We start from the raw sequence: 22,930 nt of genomic DNA on the forward strand, positions 1-22,930 counted from the left end.
AACTAGAAGTGCTGCTGGGCACGCTCCCCATCCTGTAATCCTCCAGGAATTTGCCTTCCTAAGGAGCTAATTTGTTACCCAGGACTATACTTCCCTGAGACCTTCTGGATTCCCTGGAGGCAGGAAAAGTTAAATTCCTTCCACTGGACATCATCCTCTTGCATCTCTCTTTGTCCCAATCCTGTCCAGGAGGCTCTAGCATCTCTCGGACACTTCTGATCCCTCCAACATACTTTTCTACATTCTCCGTCTGCACACGTATGTGCCAAGCATATGCAGGGTGTTTGCACACACGTTAGGGAGGCAGGAGGAGGAGGTGGGGCAGGGGGAATCAGAGTTCAGATCACTAAGCTATGGGTTATAAAGAAAGGGTGACACAACACAAGCCTGATTAGTTCCACTCAGAATTGTTCACTGATTCATCAGAAAATTGATCCTTCTGACCCAGGCGCCCCCCTCTCTTTTTTTTTTTTTAAAGATTTTATTTATTCATTTGAGACAAAGAGATACAGAGAGAGAGAGAGAGCACGAGCAGGGAGAGAGGCAGAGGGAGAGGGAGAAGCAGGCTCCCCACTGAGCCAGGAGCCCGATGTGGGGCTCGATCCCAGGACCCTGGGATCATGACCCTGGGATCATGACCCTGGGCCTAAGGCAGACGCTTAACCATCTGAGCCACCCAGGCGCCCCCCAGACGCCCCCCTCTCAATAGTCAAAGGCAGTTTTTGTCGGAGCCGCTATTTGCACCTCTACAGCAATTTTCAGTAGTTTGGCCCAAGACAAGTTGCTACTGGAGCCAAATGTGGATCTAGCAGAATGATAGTTTAAGATATTAACATACATTCTATTTTCCAGGGAGTGTGTCCTCCTCTCCCGTCGCTCCATTCAGACTGACAGTCCTGTGGTCTTAGGAGGGGACTTGGTGTAGAGTGACAAGTGGGAAGTTGACAAGTCTCTCTAGCTTCCTCTTACTGACTGGTAGAGGCCATAAATGAGGGTCCACTGGTCTTAGAGTGTCTACAGAGAAGGTTCTTTTTGTCCACACAGTACTTTTTCAAAGTCTGATTTTGGCCACAGTTTGCCACAGTCCCCAGCATTCCCTATTGTCTGTCACATTACCTGCCTGGCTTATTTCTGTGTGCACACAAATCTGTGACCTTAAGCCCAAACCCATTAAGGAAGATCATGTTCTGTGCCCAGGAAGTGAACATTGTCCTCTCTGAGGAAGGAACAGGAAGATTAAGAGAGGGAGGTTTTCCATCAGAAGAGGGAAAGCCCCAGGTTATGGGCAATGATGAGTCAGAGCCTCTTAGAATCATGGAGAAGGAGCAGAAGCAGAGTCCACAGTTTAATTCTGAACCCCCAGGCCTGGACACTGCTTGGCTCCAAATGTCTGAGGAGGTGGGGGAGTTACAGAAAGCACTGCTTTGAAGGAGCAGGATTCCCAAGACAGGAAAGAGGGAGAGAGGTATATGTAAGGGCCTAAGGTCACGGTGAGGAAATTTTCCCTCCCAACCACCCTTTTTGTTTTTCCCATGTGATTCATCCACTGAAGAGATATTTATTAAACATTCATTAGGTGTCAGGCATTGTTGTAGGGGCTGGGGATATGCCACTGAATAAACTTCTGTGGAGCTTTTTACTATTTAGTCTCTGTGTCTCTGTCCGTCTGTCTTTCTCCATCTTTCCTTTTTTTTAAGATTTTATTTATTCATTTGAGAGAGAGAAAGAGATCATGAGCAGAGGGGAAGGGTAGAGGGAGAAGCAGACTCCCTGCTGAGCAGGGAGCCTGATGTGAGACTTGATCCTAGGACCCTGGGAGGACCATGAACTGAGCTGAAGGCAGACACTTAACCAACTGAGCCACCCAGGTATCCCTTTCTCCATCTTTTCATCCAGATTTGGAAACACCACCACCCTGTTTTACCTCTTCGGGTAATTTGAATACCCCTTTGCCTTGAACAAGATATAGAAAATTGTCTTCCCTTTATATAATTCTAGAATGATAGTTCTGAAGAAGCCATGAGAGTTGATGAAGGCCTCCCACCTCCAGGAAATGGAGACCCAGATGTGTGGATATAAGCTCCAGCAGGGTAGGAACTTGGTCTCTTTGGTCGCTACTGCATCCCCAGCAGTGCCTTGAACAGTGCCTGGCACATAGTAGGTTCTGAATAGCTTATTTGTTGAACGAATGAACAGACAACGAGTGAAGCAGTTAGTGGCAGAGTGGGCCCTGGATGAACATATCCTGAATCCCTGGCCAGTCTCTTCCCCCAAACTACAGGTTAGCAAAGGGAAAGCCAGTGGTTCTCATAAGGGCTTTAAATAAAAGACTAAGTGAGTAAAAAAGAACATAAAAGAAGATTCAATGACTGGGACAGTTTCAGAAGCACATCTAACCATGGCAGACGTCTAGAGGAGCCTGATCTGGTGGAAGCTGCCTTGAACTGAACATAATTTATAAAAATACCCCCAGAACTTCTTGAACTAGTTGCTCTTACCTGGGAATAGGTATATTTTGGGGGTACAGGAGTCCCCCAGGGAAAGCTTCCTATTTACTTGGAGCCCTCCTTGGTGTCCTGTGCTTCCACCCAATACGCAGCAGATCACCCAGCTGATACCTGAGCAATAGTGGGGCTTTGAGCAAACATATGGAATTAGGAGCCTCAGCTCTTGGCTCCAAGAGGTTTACAGATTTGGAGGAAGGCAACAAGTGTGCTTCTGACACAAGAATAATGATGGCCCTGATGGTGATTTCGCTGCACATAATTTAAGTGACAACTGTAGGCAAGACAGGCAGGCAAGAGGCCATCCCAAGAGAAGACAGCAGTGTGGGTCTAAGTCTCGAGAGAAGGAAGAAAAGGCTGTGGTCCTCATGTCTGACCTGCCTGGCCTCCCTTCCCCCTTCTGGTTGTAGCACTTTGGTTATCCCCCCTCCCCCAAAACTGCCCCCAATCCATTGCACACAGTTTTGATGGGATTGTCAATTAAAGTGCTGTGGCCAAGTGACACACCAGGCCATTTATGCTCTTTCTTCCAGGAATTTGAATCCAGAGCACAGGAACATAGGGTGGAAAAATCTATCCTGAAGCTCCCTAAAAGGACCACCCATTAATTCCTGCTACCTGGACTCCTCAGGAACCTAAATTCCTCTTCTTTCAGGGGCCTGCCAGGTCGGATTCTATATATTCTGTGAGCTTTCCAATATCATTCCAATAAGGTCTTTTAGGGTCAGTTTCTATTGCTGGCACCCTGAGAACCCTACCTTGTACAGAAAGGTTCCTAGAAAATGTGGGATGTGAGCTGACAAATACAGCTGGAAAGGACAGGGGACATACTCCAGGTGAGAAGGACAGTATCAGCAAAGCCTCTCAAGAACTCTGCTTGGCCTGGTTCAAGGGCAGACTTCAGGGGAGAAAGTATGAGAAATCAGGTAGGAGATGGGGGGGGGGCTAGTGTGGGAAATTTCCTACTCATCTTTCTTCTACAGCAGAGGTTCCTACGATGCTGTGGGACACACTTCTGGGCCATAATCAGTGAGAGCTGCAGATGGAGGGAGAGCCAGCCAGCAGAGTTGGACTGCACATATTAGTAATTGGGGATGGGCCAGGGAAGCCGGTCATGCTGGGCAATATCACCTGTCTGGTAGGTTGAGGCAGCAAAAAGTTGGGAACCTCTATGATGAGAAATAAGACCTATGGAGGAGGGGAGAATATAAGGAGGTGGTGATTGTCAAAGGATAGAACAGACTCCTGAGTCAGTCTGCCTGGGTCTAAATCTTGGCTCCATCAGTGACTGTGTGGGAATGAATTCCTTACCCTGAAACAGTCCCTACTTCAATCTAATGTAGTGGCTGGCCAATAATAAGCACTCAATAAATGGTGGTTATTATTATTATTATTATTATTATTGTCAATAAAATTTGATTATGTGAATACAAATTGTTAATTATCAATTATCATTATCACAAATTAAATTTAAGATTCAAAGCCCCAGACCATCCCTATGTGCACAGCCACCCACGCACAAAACACAATTATATTTCAGAAATGCCCCTGGGGCCCAGCCTGACATTACAGACTAATAAACCTGAGACAAAGCCAATAAGATATTATAAAAGAAAAGATCCAACAGGCAGAGACTTCTACCACTGTGTTAAAAGGGAAATGGTGATCCAACACATAGAATTATGCCATGGACAAGGAGCCAGGTAACTGGCAGAGTTGGGACAAAATCTAAAATAATTCCTGTTCTAATAAAGATCCTTGGAGGGCACCTGGGTGGCTCAGTTGGTTAAGCGACTGCCTTCGGCTCAGGTCATGATCCCGGAGTCCCGGGATCGAGTCCCACATCGGGCTCCCTGCTCGGCGGGGAGTCTGCTTCTCCCTCTGACCCTACCCCCTCTTGTGCTCTCTCTCTCTCAAATAAATAAATAAAATCTTAAAAAAAAATGATCCTTGGAAACTAGGTACAGATACAGTACATAGTGCTTCAACAGGAGAATGATGGTCCAGGAAGTACCCAGTGAGCCCAAGGAACTGGACTTGAAAATATAATTGTATTATTACAGTATTTCATGTATCACTGTTTAAGAAGATGGAATGGAGAAAGTGCTGACTTGGGAATTAGAAGTCCTAGATTCCACAGAGAGTATGTCAGATGGAGACCAGACATGGATTGTTGTGGGGCCTGGTGAGATTAATTGGCCTCAGGGTTGCAAACAGAACTCTGATGTAAATCTGTTTCATGGACTCACTGGTATATTTGGGGTCCCCAGTAGAGTTGTGTTAGGCCCTCAGCACCAGTACATCTTCTTGCAGACTTCGAGGTGGATGCAGGAAGAGGCCTAGCAATGTGGAGAATTTTTTCTGTGAGGACCATGGGCTGGGACAGGCTGAGGCCTGCCATTGTTGAGCCTATTTCAAACACAGTCCCCTCCCCTGGAAGGTACACAATGACAGGACCTAGAAGCATGTGTGACAAGACAGAAGTAGCATCATTATCAGAATGTAAGAGGTGTGCTTACCCTGATTCAGTGTGACCTTAATGATTAAGGTTTACCTCTTTTGACCTCTGATATTTTGTTTTTTCCAGTAGTAAAATATGCAATTTGGGAAAAATGTTTTTACTTTTCAATTTTGTGTGTCATAAATCTATAAGGGCTTAAAATGGTGTATACAACACCTCCTATAATGTCTGAAGATCTGAATTAAATTTGTGGAAACAACTAAAATTTTCTGGTTAATCATCTTTTGAGGAATTCGCCGCTGCTGCCATCTTGTGGCCACTTGGAATAATAACAACTAGAGTGTTGCCTTTGGGCTTAGGAATCACCCACAAGACAATGCCCAGAGTTCCTCCTCCTACACCCCATCCAATGGTCCTCTGGATTCCGAATGGACATTTCCTATGCAGGATGCAAATTTGCAAGGCAGTCTATACCTACGTTGTAAATATTTGAGTATTAGAAAGTTCTTTCTGATACTGAGCCAAATTCTGCCTTGGTCTCATTTCCATCCAACCTGTCCTTTTCCTATTGTGTATTTTTTTTCATATCTGAAGGCAGTTGCTTATCATATTTCCACATTTTTTATTCCTAGACTATTTCAGCTCCTCTATCCCTCTTTACATGATACGATTTCCAGAGGCCTCATCATCCTGTGCTTCTCTCTCAGGTCAGATTCCCTAGAAGCAGAATCTGAAACAGGGGTTCTAGTGCAAGTGATTTACTGGAGGCGAGCCCTCAGGGTACACCTGTAGGGAAATAAGGGATGCTGGATGGGACAGGGGACAGAGCTGAGCAAGTATGTGGTTTCAGCTGGAGACTAGGCTGAGGGTGATCCCCAGGGCTCTGGAGCATGAATAGCACCACAGAGATCTCACCATGAGATGTGTGGTTCAGCCTTTTGTATTCTGTGCCACTCAGTCACTGGCTCTGGGAGTGTGGGGAGTTAGGAGCAACCTTCTTGAGTAAAGTGGTTCCTGTTCCCGTTGTAAGGGGTTCTCAGGAACAAGGTACAGTTGGGCGCTGTTAGCAGCCAACAGTCATGGTTTGTGGGGAACGGGTGCCCAGAAAAGGGGATCTGTCTACCTTCTGCTAAGATCCTGTCTCAGTCGTAATACTCAGACCAAGACCCACATATTCCAGACGCAGTCTGACCTGTAAAATTCGAGGGGGCCATTAAATCCCATTCTTCTTAGCCCAGGATCCATAATCTAGGCTCACTCTGAGGGCTGTGCTAATCTAACCCCTAAGATGTTTTCCATGTAAAATTGTTCCCAAGCCAAGTGTCTTCCATCAGTGCGTATGGCATGGTGAATATCAGAAGCAAAAGCACTTTTATTACTTTAAAATATCATGTTGATGTTTTAAGTTCACATTCTAGCTGGCTGAGTTCTTTTTGAATCTAGATTTTGTCGCCTAACCCAGCACTGCCTGCTCTTACCCACAGATATAAGTGTATCTCTTGGTTGACTTTCAACTTTCTTGTCCATTCTTGACACTTAATGGTTGGTCATCTCTCAATATTTGGCTCTTCTGATGTCTGGCTCATTGCCCCTGCCTCACAATTCCTATTCTGTTGCTGCAGCCCATTCAGCATCCCCTTCTAACTTTGGTTAAAAATGGATAGAAGCATTCCTGAAGCCAGGGCTCAAGAGAGTCTGCCAAGGTCTCACAGAAACCCGAGTTCGAGATAAGCAAAGAGTCAGGAACCCAGCTAGATTTCAAGGCTATACTGAGTGACCAACGCTAAAAACTCAGGGATATCAGCACAGTAGCCCTGAGCCTTTTGGGTAGCTTGACAGGAGGTAGAGAGGTGTCTGAGAATAACGTAGGGAATGTATTCAACTAATATTAAACTTACTTAAGTGCATTGCAGAGTGGTGTATGATTGCCTTGAATTTTACAATGTGTAGAGAATTACCCTTGATAATTGGTCTCCTTCATTGTCTAGGATAATGTTTTCCATGTATCCAACTGCAGCATCACTTTCAGTGTCAGATCCAGAGAACATAGGCAGCATGATGCTTTCTCCTTCCCTCCATCTATGAACTGGGATGGAGAGGTCACCCTCATCTGTGACCCTGATTGAGGTGTTGGTCAGCCTCCGCTCCCCAGGCCTCCATCAGTAGAAGGGATACGTGCTGTCAGTTGTCCTGCTAACATATTTCTCTCTGCCAGCCTTGTCCAGAACTAGTAAATCCTTTCCCCCAGAGGGCACATATGAAATGAGTCACCATGAAAGGCAGATCAATTAGGAAAGGCCAGGGATCACCTAAAATCACCTCCTATACCCTAAAGATATGTGTGTCCCATCCACCATTTGGGAAACACTAACTTGCAGCATATATCCTGGAGAATGATCTAACTATTCCTTGGTAATTCCATCCTCCAGGCCCTGAGTCACTTCCAGACCAAAGACCTAAAAACCTTGAGAATAATGAGACAGAGTGGAAACCACAGTAGAAAGTTATTGTATTAATTACCTTTGGATTGTGAAATACCCTTTTTTCCCCCTAGTTAGAGCCATGGGGCTTTACATATAACATATCCTCTCTTATTTGCTACTCTGTTCACCAAATTCAGTAGGTCTTTACATACTTGGGCTCTCTTTACAAAATAACTTAAATTGTGGTTTTCACAACAAGCAGAGATTCCAGGAGCAAGGGACACACTCCAAATGCTGATATAAGGCAAATTCCATACTGGGATGATTCAATCCAGGCCCTTGATTTCAGAGTCGCTATGTCTGCCTACATTTAAAACAGGTGATTATTTTTAACTAGGCAAAAGCATTCAAGTTAGAAAAGGTCACAATGAAGACTAAGTTCCCTTCTCATTCCTTCTCTTGGTTCCAGTTCCTTTCTCCAGACGTCAATGTTATTGCCAGTTTCTCGAGCATCTTTAATCGTGACTATCCTTCTAAGTATATGTTCATTGTGCTGTACACATCCTTTATTCATAATTCTTTGAAATAATGTTCCAGTAAAATCTTAAGAAACCTGTGTTTCATGTCACCTGTCTTAGTTGGGGTTTCCTCAAAAGCAGAGACTGAAACAAGGAAGGACTTGGGTGAAGCGCTGAATTAGGGAGGTGGTCAGTTTCAGCATGAAGGAGTGGAGGCAAAAAAGAAGGGAGAAGAACTAAGATAAGAACATCTGCAGTGAAGGTAGAATCAAGAATTTTATCTTGGAAGCGTGGCTGGGTGGATCAGTCTGTTGAGCATCTGCCTTTGGCTCAGGTCAGGATCTCAGGGTCCTGGATTTGAGCCCTGCATCAGGCTCCGGGCTCAGGAGGGAGCCTGCCTCTCCCTCTGCCGCTCCCTTCATCTCCCTGCTTGTGTGCTATCACTCTCTCTCAAATAAATAAATAAAATCTTAAGAAAAGAATTTTATTTTAGATATATTAAAATTTGAAATGATCTTTAGACACCCAATGAAGAATTGAAGCAGGCACTTGGCAAAAAGAGTCAAGTTATTCGCTTGGATCTGATCACTATCTAGTTGCTCCAGCAACAAGTCCCTCCTCTGACATATTCTCAGTCACTGCCCAGGCTTTCTTTCCCTGGGATTGATGTCGGTTAACTCGAGACTGAGCGTTGTATCAGACTCCATTTAGCAGTATGGAGAACATAAACAGCTAGGCTTTACTGCTGGTGGCAGTTGCTCTCCAGATGCCAGAATCACCCCTGAGACCTGTTATTGCATTAAAAAAATGGTCCCAAATGCTGCTTTCCACAAATTTCATACTTAAGTCTTCTTAGATGTTTTTCAGTATATTAGCTCATAAAATGGAAGCCATTACCACACTCATTTATTTTTCATGAAGTGTTGTATCAGGAATCGTGGATTCATTAAGTGAAGCTGAAAGTCATATTAATAATGCATGTTAAGTACAACTGATAGGCACTCTTGTCATCTTAACATCTCCGAGAGTGTTAGACCCAGGAGGTGTACATGTGGCAACATGGTCATGCGCTGCATCCCTTCTGCAGGGAGACTGGTAGTGAAGGGACCAGAGGGGGAATCTTTAGCTTTCAGCTAAAGAAACCACTAGGTTTCTTCAGTATTAACCAGCAGAAAAACCATCCGAGGGTGACTCTAACTCGGTAGGCCACTTTTTCACCCTCCCTTCCTTCCCAGTGTATCGGACAATGACTGAGCCCTAGAATCTGCATATTACTAAGCCCTCCTCCTGATTTTCATGTAGGTGGTTCACAGAACACTGTAGGAGAAGCTAGCCTAAAGAAACCTATAACTGATAACTGTGGTTGTCTCGCTAACGTCCATTTTATCCCGCTCCCGGCCCACGCACGCAAAAGGGAAGTTGTGTTTGGTATCCACCCTTCTCTGCTCCTCCACAAGCTCCAGGAGAGGCGGGCCACCCACCCATAGGGAGGGCCTGATTGGTCTATGGCAATCACGGTTTTCCTTCCCCCTTTTCAGGGATTGGCTTAGACATGGCCACGTGATACAGTTCTGACCAATGAAACTGAGGAGCAGGCGGCCAGAGGCTTCTGGGAAAGATTTTCTTGCTCCTAATACAAGACCCAGTGGGGAAGATGGTCTTTTATTTATTTATTTTTTCCCTTGGACGTGGCTGTATCCAGGTGTGGAGGCTGGCACTGGGATAGCCGCCTTGTGACAATGAGAGGGGGACTAGCACAAGGGTGAGGCCTGCCCACCAGGGTGACAGAGCGGCCAGATGTCATTGAGTCACGGAATTACCCTGGAGCTGTCCTATCCTTGGACTTTCAGGTATTTCCTTGTTGTTCAGCCGGAGAAGTTTCAGGTTCTTGTATGTTTCCCGCTAAAAACATTCTGACAGGTCCCGAATTCGTATGTGCACTTTTGATTCAGGGTTTAAGCTTTCTGTAACCTACTACTGAAGAATTGTAACATAGCGTCTTCGTAGGCTCCCTGGAAGCAGGTTCTGAGATACGAGTTCGAGCGTACGTGATTTATGGAGGTTGTGATCTCAGGACAAGCCCGTAGAAGAGGAGGGAGTGAGCGAGGATAAAAAGGGAAGAGACAAGCAGTCTCAGGCAAAGTCTGTCCTCGGCCTGATCCATGGGAGGTCCTGGATCTGCGCAGTCTTATATGGTAACTACCACCTACATGCAGCTATTTACATTTACATTAATCAAAAGGAATTAAAATTTAAAATTCAGTTTCTTCGTCTCCTGTCAAGTGCTCAGTTAGCCACATGGGAGCCGGTGGCTCCCATACTGAACAGAGCAGACAGAAGCGTTTCCATCATCACAGAAAATTCTACCGGACAGCTCTGTGGAGTGTAAATGATAACACACAGTTGCCCCACCCTGATGCTCTTGCACTGCAGTGTTAGTCAGTCTTTGCAGCCCTGCGGGGAGTGGTGAGGTAACCCCTCCAGGGAGATCCAAGGAGGTGGCTCCTGTCAGCCAAGGGCAGTACCTCAGAACGGAGCACGGAAGGTCGCAGCACCCACAGCCGCTCCAGTTTGGCCATTAGGTAAAGGGACCTAGGTGAAATACCAATAATGACTACCGCCGTGGTGTCAAGCAAGCATGAGCTGGGATGCAATACTTGTGGCAGAGTGATTAGGCTAATCCAGAATCTGGGAATTCACCATCTCCTGGGATTACTCCTAGGGAGCACCTTTGGTCCATAGCCACCCCTGGGTCAGATGTGTACCAACTCCAGAGATACTCAAATTTCAGGGGAGACAATGGGGGCTCAGAGAGCAGCCTCTAAGGGAGAAAGGCACATGGCCCAGTGAGTAAGACCTACAAAAAGCGCCCGAGTGTCAAAGAGCGGTGGTGACTCTGCACAGAACCTGGAGCTGCTGCCACATCTAGCCCCTGTGCCCTACTAGAAAGAACATGAGGGTATAAATTCTTATTAAGTGCTCATTATGCTTCCATAACACGTTGTCCTATGTTCTGCGTCTGTCTACTCTTTGTTTACCTCTTCCTATGACACCATTTTTGTAATGCCATCTTCCATAAAGAGAATAGCAGATAATTCAGTCTTTTATCTTGCATGGTTTATCAACATGTTTTATTATTGCTGCTTTAGAAACATTTCTTTTAGCTCCACAGTTTGTTAGGGAAAGTGACACATCCGTACCTTCCTCCTCGGTTCCTTGATCAGGAGTTAATTCCTCTCGAGGGGAAAGTCCTCAGGTAACACAAGCCTGTGATTTCACTCTTCCTTGACCTCCCAAAAGCTGCTGCCAGAGTGGCCAGTCTAGCTCAGATCAGGTCCTCACTGCCCTGAACACCTGTTCCATCACTGGTTTGGTCCCTGAAAGCAGGGTGGTGGTGGTGGAGCAGGGGGAGATAGCGTGAGCCTAAGTCGTAGTCACCCCTGAGCAGGAAGCAAAGGAGCTTCTCATTCCAGATTCTTCTCCTTGGGTCAAAGATGGAACCCAGAGACTAAGTGACCGTAGTGGTGTTCTATTCACCTTTCCTCAGTGCACAACAGCCCAACTTCCAACTGTGGGCACCTGTAACTTTGTCTGAGGGCTGTACTCTGGCCACTGAAGGCCATTTTGCTCACCTGTGTGGTAGGCCGCAGGTGTCCAGAAAGTGCTGTCCTTCCCCTCACCTGAACCCTACTCCCCACTAGTCTTCAACCAATGATTAATGGAAGCTAGTGTATAAATACCAAAGATCCTCATCCCTTGGATAGGATACTTGAGTATGAATCTACATGGGCTCTGAGTGCCCCATCATGATTGAGCTCTAGTTGTCCTCATGGTAACTGGCTTGATAATGTCTGAGCTCCCTTTATTTGACTGCCTTTCCCATACTGTCTCACTTCCCCTCTTACTGGTGGTTTTTGTTTTTTTGGCTCCTAAATGAACTACTTGTATTTGAGTCATTGTCTCAGCATCTGCTCCTGGGGGAACCCAATGAATATCCTAGGTAAAGTCCACCAGGCCAGTTGTCACTGGAGACTGCTGCCCAACCTGAGCCCTAGGACCATCATCAGGGCACAGGGGCTGAAGGGGAATGCCTTGTCTCCCCCTCTGCTGAATAGTTAGTTTTATTCTGGAGTGAAGATTATTAGCAAATGTATGAGGCATACAACATGCCAGTTGCTCTGTATCACTCCCCCCCCCATCACTCTTATTAGCTATAAAGCTGATACTTTGTTCTCCAACTCCTATTGTTTATTTCTAGGTGGGCTGAGAACTTGAAAGGAGAGTAGGAGGTTATTATTATTTTTTTTAAAGATTTTATTTATTTATTTGAGAGAAAGAATGAGAGAGAGAGAGAGCATGAGAGGGGGTTGGGTCAGAGGGAGAAGCAGACTCCCTGCCGAGCAGAGAGCCCGATGTGGGACTCGATCCCGGGACTCCGGGATCATGACCTGAGCTGAAGGCAGTCGCTTAACCAACTGAGCCACCCAGGCACCAGAGAGTAGGAGGTTATTAATTGAGTCTCCTGAAACTGTTGCAACAAGCATGGTAGAAAGGTAGCAATTCAGGATGAGCAAAATCCAGGTAAATGGGTCAGAGGGTGGCTAGATGCCGGTCCACAGAGGAGGAGGCAGAATGAGGTAGTAGGTGGCATACCGGAATAAGAATTCAGGAACAGAGACAAGGCAAAAACCAAATAATCAGAGCACTTGGGGATGCTGGGGATGTGATCCTGTTGATGAGACCAGAGCTCATTGCTTAGCTTGTATCTTTCATCTTCTCTGCCAGGGTTCATGAACCATGAGGGGAACTCGGCTGCTCTAAATGACTTCAAATCTGTCCTGTTCCAGACAAGTTAGAGAACAGGTATACAGGTCAGGGCTCTATCAGTTACAAGGGATAGAACCTAGGGTGTCATAAAATGGAACTGTGGACTCATTGCCAGTAGGACTCTCTCTCCATCCAATTCTCAACACCCTTTGTCCCGCTTTTCTTTGCATGTTCATCTTATTCTCTCCACAGGCAGGCGTTTAGGACACTTTTAATCCCCCAGCACCTTTAATCCCCAAGTTTACCAATGTCAGCAGAAAGGGGTCTGTGTTCCCAGGAAGGACACTGATAGGTGCTGCCTAGACCTTATGCCCATTTCATGGCCCAGCATATAACAGGCAATCAGTAAATATTCTTGAATGAACGAATAACATCATCATGGCCCATGTGGTGGATATAGCCCCATTGTTATATATTAATAAATTGTAGTTGATGTTTCTATCTCGAGATCCTGGTTCATGTGCACGCACTTGCTTCCCAGAGATGTCTGCTCTTGGAGTGTTGAGGAAACAGTCTCTGAGCCTGCAAGGCTGAGAGTTTTGCTAAATTCAGCTCGGTTAGTAAATGCCACCCTGGGAGGTCTCCTGGACCACAGTCTGCTCTACTTTCTCAGGTATCAGTCTGGACTATGCTGTTGATGGAATTTATGCCTGTTGCTGTTTGAATCTTCACACTGAGAACTTAACTATGAAACATAGTTTTCAAACTTATTTTCACAATATCATTGTGAAGTCATTGTCAGATAAGGTCTTACTGTCTCTATTCACTAACTAGGAAAGTCCAAGCATACATTGGGTAGGTTGCTATTTTCCAGGATTTCTTTTCCAGAATGTGAGCTCCTTGAGTATCCATGAAAATGGGTTCCATAGTCAATTATGTTTAGGAAACCTTTGATCGATTCACAATGCATGCTAGTATATTAAAGGTTCTGAAAGAAACTATAATTATGAAACCTATATGAACTGAGCTCATTTTAATGTTGAGCGAAAAGATTTTGCAAAACTATTGGATGCTAAACCTTCTTGCATCCATCTTCTCTTGTTCCCTCCTGTTTTCCCCGACTATCTCTTTCCACCTAAAACCAGTCCCTTCATCTATGCCCAGCATCTTATCTCTGCCCCCCCCCCCCCATCCTCAGGAATCTTCTTTTCTTTTTTTGCTGCAAGAAATCTTTTATTGTTTCCATTTGGTCCCAGGCTTGGGAGGGTTCCAGGGTGGTTAAAAAGCTGCAGGGAGGGGCACCTGGGTGGCTTAGTCGGTAAGCGTTTGCTTTCAGCTCAGGTCATGAAACCAGGGTCCTGGAATGGAGCCCCGTATTGGGCTCCCTGCTCCTCGGGAAGCCTACTTCTCCCTCTCCCACTCCCCCTGCTTGTGTTCTCTCTCTCGCTGTCTCTCTCTCTGTCAAATAAATAAATAAAATCTTAAAAAAAAAAAAGCTGCAGGGAGAAGTTTGGGCAGAAACCCTGACACCAGGGGGGTACCAAAGGGGCCACTGATCCCCCAAAGCACCTAGTTGTGCTTGCAGGTGAGCCTTATAGAAGGGATACTCACCCACCCAGCATGAGGGCCGGCCAGCCTGCAGAGGTGTGTCAGGTGGTTGACCATCTTCTTGATGAGTTTCACCTTCTCATCTAGGAAGCTGTTCTCTAGGAAGTTACAGAACCCACAGCATGCAGATCCAGAAGGGCCTGGTTCACGTTCTCCTCCTGGATCATAGCAGCTTCCCTGGCGTCCAAGCTTTTACCACACTTATCCTGGGATGGCTTCTACGTGTCCCGGAAGAGGGCACGGCTCCTGCTCTTATGGTTCTCCTTGGCCAACTCCGGGAGTAAGTGGCTCACGTTCTCCAGAGCCACATCATTGGGTTGAAATAGAAGCCCAGAGAGAGAGGTAGGGATGGGAGGCCCACAGATGCGTGTTGACAGGTGGTTGACAGCGGCTTCCACCTTGCTGGTATAATTCTGACAAATCTGGGAGTTCATGGTTGGTTAGCAATAAAAAGCTATGTGCGCGCGCGCGCGCGTGCGCGCGCGCACACACACACACACACACACACACACACACACACACACTCACAACATTGTTGGCTGATCCCAGAGGCAGAGGATGGCTGAGACGATGGGATGGCTGGAAGAGAGGTTGGAGGGTGGTTGGAGGCTGAAAGAAGGCATGTCCCTGGGTCCCATCCAAACACTTGAAGCAAGAGATAGATCTGGGGGACTGCCAGGGTGCATCTCTTTATCTCTTTCAGGATCAACACCTTCTCCCTCCTGGATCTTTCCAGTCAGCATTTCCACAAACTCAAGAGCCTAAATCCTTGCTTTCAATGTGGTCAATGAAGCAGCATCCTCAACATCACCTAGGAGCCGGCTACAAATGCAGAATCTCAAGCTCCACCCCAGCCTGCTGATTGTCTGCAGTTTAACAAAATCTCCAGGAGATCTGTATGCACATTAATGTGCTCTAAACCACAACCAAGATTCTCTGGTAAAAATGCATATCACATCTTATCTAATCTCCACCAGAAACATCCTGTTCTCCCAGATTCTTTCCCACCCTCCCTCGCTTCCACAACTGCTAATTTCCTAAAATGAGTTTTCCAAGGACCCTCTTTGGTAAACACTGGGCAGTCATTTGTCCCAGCTTTGTGACAGCACCTGACTCCCTTGCCCTGTGAATTTTGCACTATGTGATCAGAGTACAGAGTCCACTTGAGGATTTTGAGCTCTGATTTGTTGCAGAAATGACATTCTCAGAGTCAGTCATTTTCCAGTTTGTTCTCAGGTATACTCTCCGCTCTTGCTATTGCAAGGGGCCCACCCTACAACTGTATTTCCAGGCTCCCTTGCCAACTGGGTGCTGCCAGTGGGAAGCACTGGCGGAAGATTGAGGGTGGGAGGATAGGAGTGTCTCCATGGAGGCGGCACCACTTTTGTGGTTCTGGTCCTGCTCCTGGACTCTATTAACACTGCCTCCTGCCCTTGGTCCTCCAGCCCCAGGGATCATAAGAGCTCCCTGCTCTTGCCAATCTCTCTGTGGCCTCACCATCCCTTGTTTGGGTTTTTGATTTTCCCAGTACTTACATAACTAGTTCCCTACACCTGTGATGGGTTATGCTTTCCTGAGTGACTACTCTGACTGATACATGGAAGTATCAGAAAATGGAGTTTGGGGGAGGGAGGACATTTGAGAAATAGGCAAATTCTTTTTTTCTTTTTTTTTTAAAGATTTTTATTTATTTGAGAGAAAGAGAGGAGGGACAGAGAGAGAGAGGGAGAATCCCAAGCAGATGCTGGCCAAGCACAGAGCCCAATGTGGGGCTTGATCCCATGACCCCAAGCCCATGACCCAAGCTAAGAATCAAGAGTTGGACACTCAACCAGTTGAGCCACCCAGGACCCCTAGAGAAACAGGCAAATTCTACTTGACTCGACAGAAAACCTTGAAGTCCAGGCCCATGCAATGGGGCCCAGGAGGCAATGACAGCATATTTGTGTCATGAGTTCTTACCTACCATCACTCCAATAGTACATTCCTTTGAAAGCTAATGTCCTCTACTCTGGGGCGTGTGGGAAAGTTTTATGAATAGGGAAAAGGGTAGTTACAGAGGACAATCAATCTCCCTGCACATGAGTGACTCTGGTTGTAAGTCACAAATAAATCAGTGCTGTTGTGTAGTTGCCTGGGGCGGGGTCAGAGGAGTTGTCTCACAACAGAAACCTCTTCATCTGGGAACAGGTTGGGAACAACTCTTTTGGCTGCATGCGTAACCGGTCTGGGTTGGACCAGCTGCTGAGTTGTCATAGTTGGTGGTTGGGGCCTATTGTCAAATGTCAATATTTTCACAATCATCCCACATTGCCGAGCTACAGCTCACCCTGGCATCTGTCCCTTGGCCCTGGGAGGACAGGCAATTCTTTCATACATAATGGGAAAAGATACAAGAGAGACTGTCTTTTTCTCTCAAAGACTGTTAAAGTAGAAGGCCAGTGCGCTCTGAATAATGCCCTTTCAAATGGAAGAAGAATAGAATTCTAGAATCACATACTCCTGGAACAGTTAGAGATGGCAATTTACTGAGTATGTTTTTTGCAAGAAGATTCTGTAATGAAATGTAAGCCTCAAAGTCAGAAATAGTGTATTTACTCAGAATATTGCATGTTTGTATGTGTATGTATATGTATGTTATCATCCTTCAAGTGTCCCATGATCAAGACGACAATTATACCATGCCTGGAAATATAGACAGAGCTAAGGCTGAGAGTGCAGGGCAGGTAGGAATTGCACGCATAAGGACGCTCATCAACCAAGGTGTTTCTCCATTCCTTTTCCTCTGGAGGTTAAACCAGGAACTGCTGGTCTTGGGCACTCCCCTTGGAGAGCTGCTGAACAGGTGTGTGGGGCATGGTCTAAGGTGAGAGCACTCTGTGGGAAGGAATGCTTCTTTACCTTTCACAAGCTGAAGACACAGCTTAACCTGGAGGTGGGGCAGTAGAGATTTTGGCTGAGACTAGAGGCCCCAACTATCTGCCCCGTGTGAGGAGAGGTGATCCGACACACTCCTGGCTGCCATGGGAATCATGGAGGGCAGTTGGGGGCCCTGGTAGCAGGTGGGCACACATGGTTTCTCCTCTAAAAGTCTAAAAGGTGCAGCCGGGAGCATCCCAGCCCCTCACAAATGTGGGACACTTGTTCTTTTGTCCCTGAAACTCAGGCCTCATTCTTTTTAATAATGCCTCATTGACTTTGATTTTATTCATTTCTTCCTATAGGAGCCTCATTCCTGCAAACCCTGGTTAAGATACATATCCTTAGCTTTTGTTGAAAACAAATTTCCATGGTTAAGAAAATGTCAGTTAAAAAGTCTGTATTTTTTTAGTGTTGGTTTTTTCGTTGTTTGTTTTTGGTTTTGTTTTTTTTAGATCTAATTGGCTTTATTAAGCAATTCATGAATCGGGCGGAATCCCATCTAGCAAATAGAGAGATGCTCCCTAGCTCTGATTTTCTTAAATTACAAGTGTGATCCTTTACAAATTGATGACAGAAAAAGCCTGATAGTTTATGATCCCCTTCCTTCTTCCTAAGGAGGCGGTCCCTAGTCAACCAGAAGTTCTGTTTGCTCAGTTCCAAATCAACTTCCCTGTAGCAATTTGCCTCTCCTGCCCCTGAGGACAGAGTTAAGTGATAGATGTGGGAATGCAAGATTAGAGAGGTGGGACAGAGGGGGCCCTACTTCAGGAATGAGACAGAAATGGCTGGAGGCCCAGGCCGAGGAAGCTGAGCCAAACCGGGCTGACCTATGCAGGGGGAGATTAAGACATCCACCCAGACGGCAGCAGATAGGGTGGTTTGGAGAGAAAAGATACGTTTAATAAAATGATTCAGAGTAAAATAGTGTGCACTAGAATGTGTAAACTATAACCTGGGTTCTCCTTAGAAAATCTAGATTTTGGAAATTCTAGATTCTGAAGTGAAACATCCAGTTTTTGCTATTGCATAGAGAGGAGTCTGTTTTCCTTTGGAGAGTCAGTTGAAGTATATATTGTTCTGAGATATAGGCAGAAAGGGGACAGTGCCTGCCTCTGGGGCTCATCCACATGGCTATATATAAAATATATATGTGTATATTATATATACATTTTAAATATTCAAAACATACAGAAACACACAAAGTAAAAAGTGAAATTCCCCCCCCGTTTTGATGAATTATACTGTTCAGGGTTAACCCATCCACAACTAATAGTTTGGTGTGTATCCTTAAGTATTTTTCCTAAGCATTTGTGGACACATACACGATTGATTAATTATTTGGTTCAAAAAGAATTCGAGGTTGAAAACAATTTCCCTTTAAAATTGTGAAGATAGTGTTCCATCGCCTACCTCTTTCTGAACGTGTTAAAAGTAATTTTTGGATAGTTAATACATGCTTGGGATATGAATTCAAAAGATAGAAAAGCATATGAAAGTAAATGTCCTCACCATTGATACTTCCAGCTGCTTAGTTTTCTTCACTTAGTTTCCTTTCCTTCACGTCATTGGTTTTTTTATGTATCTTTTGAGATGTATTTTGTGATATCTATGCCTTTATAAATATATATACATGCATATATGTAGAAACATATGAAATTACCATTTTGAAGTTAAAAAATCAGCAATTTCATGAGACTCAACATAACATATATGTGTATACAAATACAAATTTTTTCGAAGATTTTATCTATTTCCTAGAAAGAGAGAGAGTGCATGAGCAGGGGAAGGGCAGAGGGAGAGGGAGAAGCAGACTCCTCGCTGGGCACAGAGCTGACGTGGGGCTCAACCCAAGGACCCCGAGACCATGACATGAGCTGAAGTCAGACGCTTAACTGACTGAGCCATCAGGCGCCCCACGAATACAATTTTTAATGCCATTAAAAGTAGCATGCTGTATGCGGTGTAGTGCACTTTGATACCTCACTTAACAAAAAATCTTGAGATCTTCCCATATTCGTATGTATAGAGCTGCCTCATTTTTTAAAAATCTTTTGTGCCTATTATTTTCATGGTAAACTATTTAATTATTTTAAAACTTACATACAGTAAAATTGAATTTTACTTTTGGTATACAGTTCTCTGAGTTTTAACGTATGTGTAGATCTGTATACCCACGACCATCATCAGGAAACAAATATTTCAAGCATATCCATGTAAGCACTACCAATAGCAAAGATAGAGTGCTACCCTCAGGTACCCTAGGATCTTCCCGCAATCTCCCCTCCTTGTTGCAGTGCCTTTTCTACACCCAAGACAATATTTTCCTTGACTTCCAATGCCATAGATTAGTTTTGCCTGCATGGAATCAGGCAATTCAGGCAAATCAGGCATGCAATCAGGCAAATAGTATACATTCTGTTGTTTGCCTTCTTTTGCTTAACATTATATAAGATTCATTCTGTTGCCATGTGATTACTACAGAGCAATGCATTGCACAATATTTCCTTATATTATGGCATTTTTGACATGCAGAATTAAGAAAAAACATATAGATTGATACATTCAACTTTGTTTATTATAATGGTTTCTGTGTTTGTGTTATACTTACAAAGAAGGCCTTTACCACTCCAAGATTATAGAATAAAATATTATAGAATAAACCATCCCATGTTTTTTTCTAGTGCTTTAATAATTTCATTTTGTAGGTGTGAGGAATGAATCCAACTTTTTTTTTCTTCAAGATACTGACTTATTATCCAACTACTTCTTTAATCCTCACAGGAAATTTATGATGGATATAATTATGTGTCTTCATTTTGCAGATGAAAAACTGAAACAGGGGCACCTGGGTGACTCAGTTAAGTGTCTGCCTTTGACTCGGGTCATGATCTCAGGGTCCTGGGGCTCGCATTGGGCTCCCTGCTCAGTGGGGAGTTCGCTTCTTCCTCACCCCCTGCCCCTCCCCCTACTCATGCTCTCCCTCCCTTTCTTTCTCTCTCTCTCAAATAAATAAGTAAAATCTTAAATTAAAAAAAAAAAGAAAAAACTGAAACAGAAGCGAAGTAACTTTCCCCCATCACAGAATAATGTGAAGCTGGGATTTGAACCCAGTGGGTTGAGTTTAATGTCTGTGTGCCTATTCCTTAATCCTACCCAGCCTTTCCCTATGGGAGTAACCTACCAACACAATACCTTGAATATGAGGGGAGGGCTCTTTTTGTTTTTCCTGCAACACAAACACAGTATCCAAATGTTTGCAAGAGTGAATTTGTTTACTTAGAATCTGATTATCAAGCAGTTACTTAGTAAGGAGCAAGGAATTTGCCACTTCTCACCTTTATTCCCTCAACCCTTCTCTTTGTTACCAAGACCTCATTCTTGAAATGATTTTTTTCTCAGCTCAGTGTTGGGCTTTCCCTTCAAAAGATTCTTCTCATTAAATTGTTGCCATCAGCTGTGCAAACAGTCCCAGGACATGTTATGTAAACAATTATAAAACTGCTAAAGATGACATTGAAGTTTTAAAAATTGAGCAGGGTATGTCTCAGAGAAGAGAAGAAAGTGTTAAATTTATGACAGTTGGGAGGCCAGGATAAATAGCAAGAAGGCCTGAGGTCACTTTCCAGTTCTGTCACCGAGATCATATGACTTTAGAAGAGTAATTTTTTTGCTCTTCTTTGTGACTGTTTGTCAAACAGGGGCAATAGCAATGACAATGTAACCCTTCACTTTTCCCTAGTTTACTTACTTTCTGCCTACAATAGGGATTAAATTAAAAACAAAGATACCCCCCAAAATTATTTAAAGAAAAGGCTGTAGGCAGAAAAGTAGGCTAAATTCCTGAGAGTCATAGTCTAAGTTTAGACAAAGGTATGGAGACCTTTCTTTCATGGGAGGCTTTCCAACTGTTTTATAACTATACTTTATATAGACATACAATGTTCTTTTGCAAAAGTAAATATTAAAAACATAATATGTTTTAAGTGTTCTCATGAAGTGCATTAAAACAGTGTAATGAAGTATTTCAAAGTGTTCCAGATCTGTTTCTTGCTACAGCCAAATTGTGTGTGTGTACAAATACATACTATACCTATACATATATATCCCCCTTTCCCATACAAATCTGGTGTGTGAAGAACAACACAGAGGTACCACTTTCACATTTGAGGATAGTGCTCTGCATGTACAAAAGTAAAATATTTCTTTTCTGACAACCAAGAAAGAATTTTAGTGAGCACACTTCAGTGTCAGTCAGTAAATCATTTTGGAGCAGAGTTGGAGAGCACAGAGAAATCAATGTCATTGAAAGTCTGTGCCTCCACAGGAACGGATCCAGAGGTAGTATGGGTGGTGATGTGCCATGGGCTTTAGAGCCATGAGAGCTCTGGGTTCAAATGCTGCTCTACCATGTCCAGGCTGTGTTACTTTGAGTGAGATTCTTAACCTCTCTGAGCTTTAGGTTTTTAACTTTTATTTTAAAAATTTCATACAGTAAGATTCAGTGTTTGTCGTGTATAGGTTTTTTTCGGTTTTGAGAAGTGCACGGAGTTGTATGTCTACCACCATAGTTATGATATGAATTCTTTCATCATCCCAAAGATTCCTTCATTATGCCCTTTTAATAATTCCTCCACCTCACCCCCACCCGTCACCCTTCTCAGGTCCTAGAAAACACTGATTTGGTCTCTCTCCCTACCATCTTGTCTTTCCAAAATGTCATAGAAATGGAATCATATATATGTATGGCTTCATTTGAATCTGACTTCTTTTGCTTAGCAAAACTTACTTGAGATCCACTCAGGTTGTTGTGGGTATCAACAGTTGGTTCTTTGTATTTTAGACTAGTATTGCATGGTATGGATGTACCACAATTTATTTATCCATTCACTGGCTGAGAAACATCAGAGTTTTGATAATTTGTGTCTTTCAAGGAATATGTCCCTTTTTCTACATTGTTGAATTTGTTGGCCTAAGCCTCTTCGTGGTACTCTCTGGTACTATCTGTAGAATCTGTGGTGATAGCCTCTCTTTGATTCCTGATACTGATAATTAGTGTTTTTCTTTCTTTCAATGAGTCTTACTAGGGGCTTATCAATGTTATTAATCTTTTCTAAGAACCAAATTTTAGCTTTGTTGGTTTTTCTCTATTTCTCTGTTTTCTATTTCACTGATTTTTGCTCTTATCTTTATTGTTTAATGCCTTCTACTTTGGTTTTAATTTTCTTCTCTTTTTTCTAACTTCTTTTTTTCTTTAAGATTTTATTTATTTGGGCGCCTGGGTGGCTCAGTTGGTTAAGCGACTGCCTTCGGCTCAGGTCATGATCCTGGAGTCCCGGGATCCAGTCCCACATCGGGCTCCCTGCTCAGCAGGGAGTCGGCTTCTCCCTCTGACCCTCTTCCCTCTCATGCTCTCTATCTCTCATTCTCTCTCTCTCAAATAAATAAATAAAATCTTTAAAAAAATAAAAAAAAGATTTTATTTATTTATTTGACAGAGAGAGAGAGACAGTGAGAGAGGGAACACAAGCAGGGGGAGTGGGAGAGGGAGAAGCAGGCCTCCTGCTGAGCAGGGAGCCCGATGTGGGGCTTGATCCCAGGACCCTGGGATCATGACCTGAGCTGAAGGCAGATACTTAATGGCTGAGCCACCCAGGCACCCCTTTTTTCTAACTTCTTAAGTTGGAGTATTAGATTATTTATTTTTAATCTTTTCCTTTTCTAATATAA

The 22,930-nt window shown here is 44.2% G+C and overlaps 1 long non-coding RNA gene and 1 pseudogene across 1 annotated transcript in view; one reads left to right on the forward strand and one right to left on the reverse strand.

Annotated features, from left to right (window-relative positions):
• Positions 1–22,930, forward strand: part of LOC113918776 — a 44,613-nt gene that overhangs the window by 18,377 nt on the left and 3,306 nt on the right. Inside the window, exon 2 of the long non-coding RNA XR_003518683.2 lies at positions 14,985–15,220. This is a non-coding gene — a long non-coding RNA (uncharacterized LOC113918776). The remainder of the gene's footprint in view (positions 1–14,984; positions 15,221–22,930) is intronic.
• On the reverse strand, positions 14,174–14,715 carry LOC118356373 (annotated as a pseudogene).

This window comes from Zalophus californianus, chromosome 1 (genome assembly GCF_009762305.2).
Source record: "Zalophus californianus isolate mZalCal1 chromosome 1, mZalCal1.pri.v2, whole genome shotgun sequence".
NCBI lineage: Eukaryota > Metazoa > Chordata > Mammalia > Carnivora > Otariidae > Zalophus > Zalophus californianus.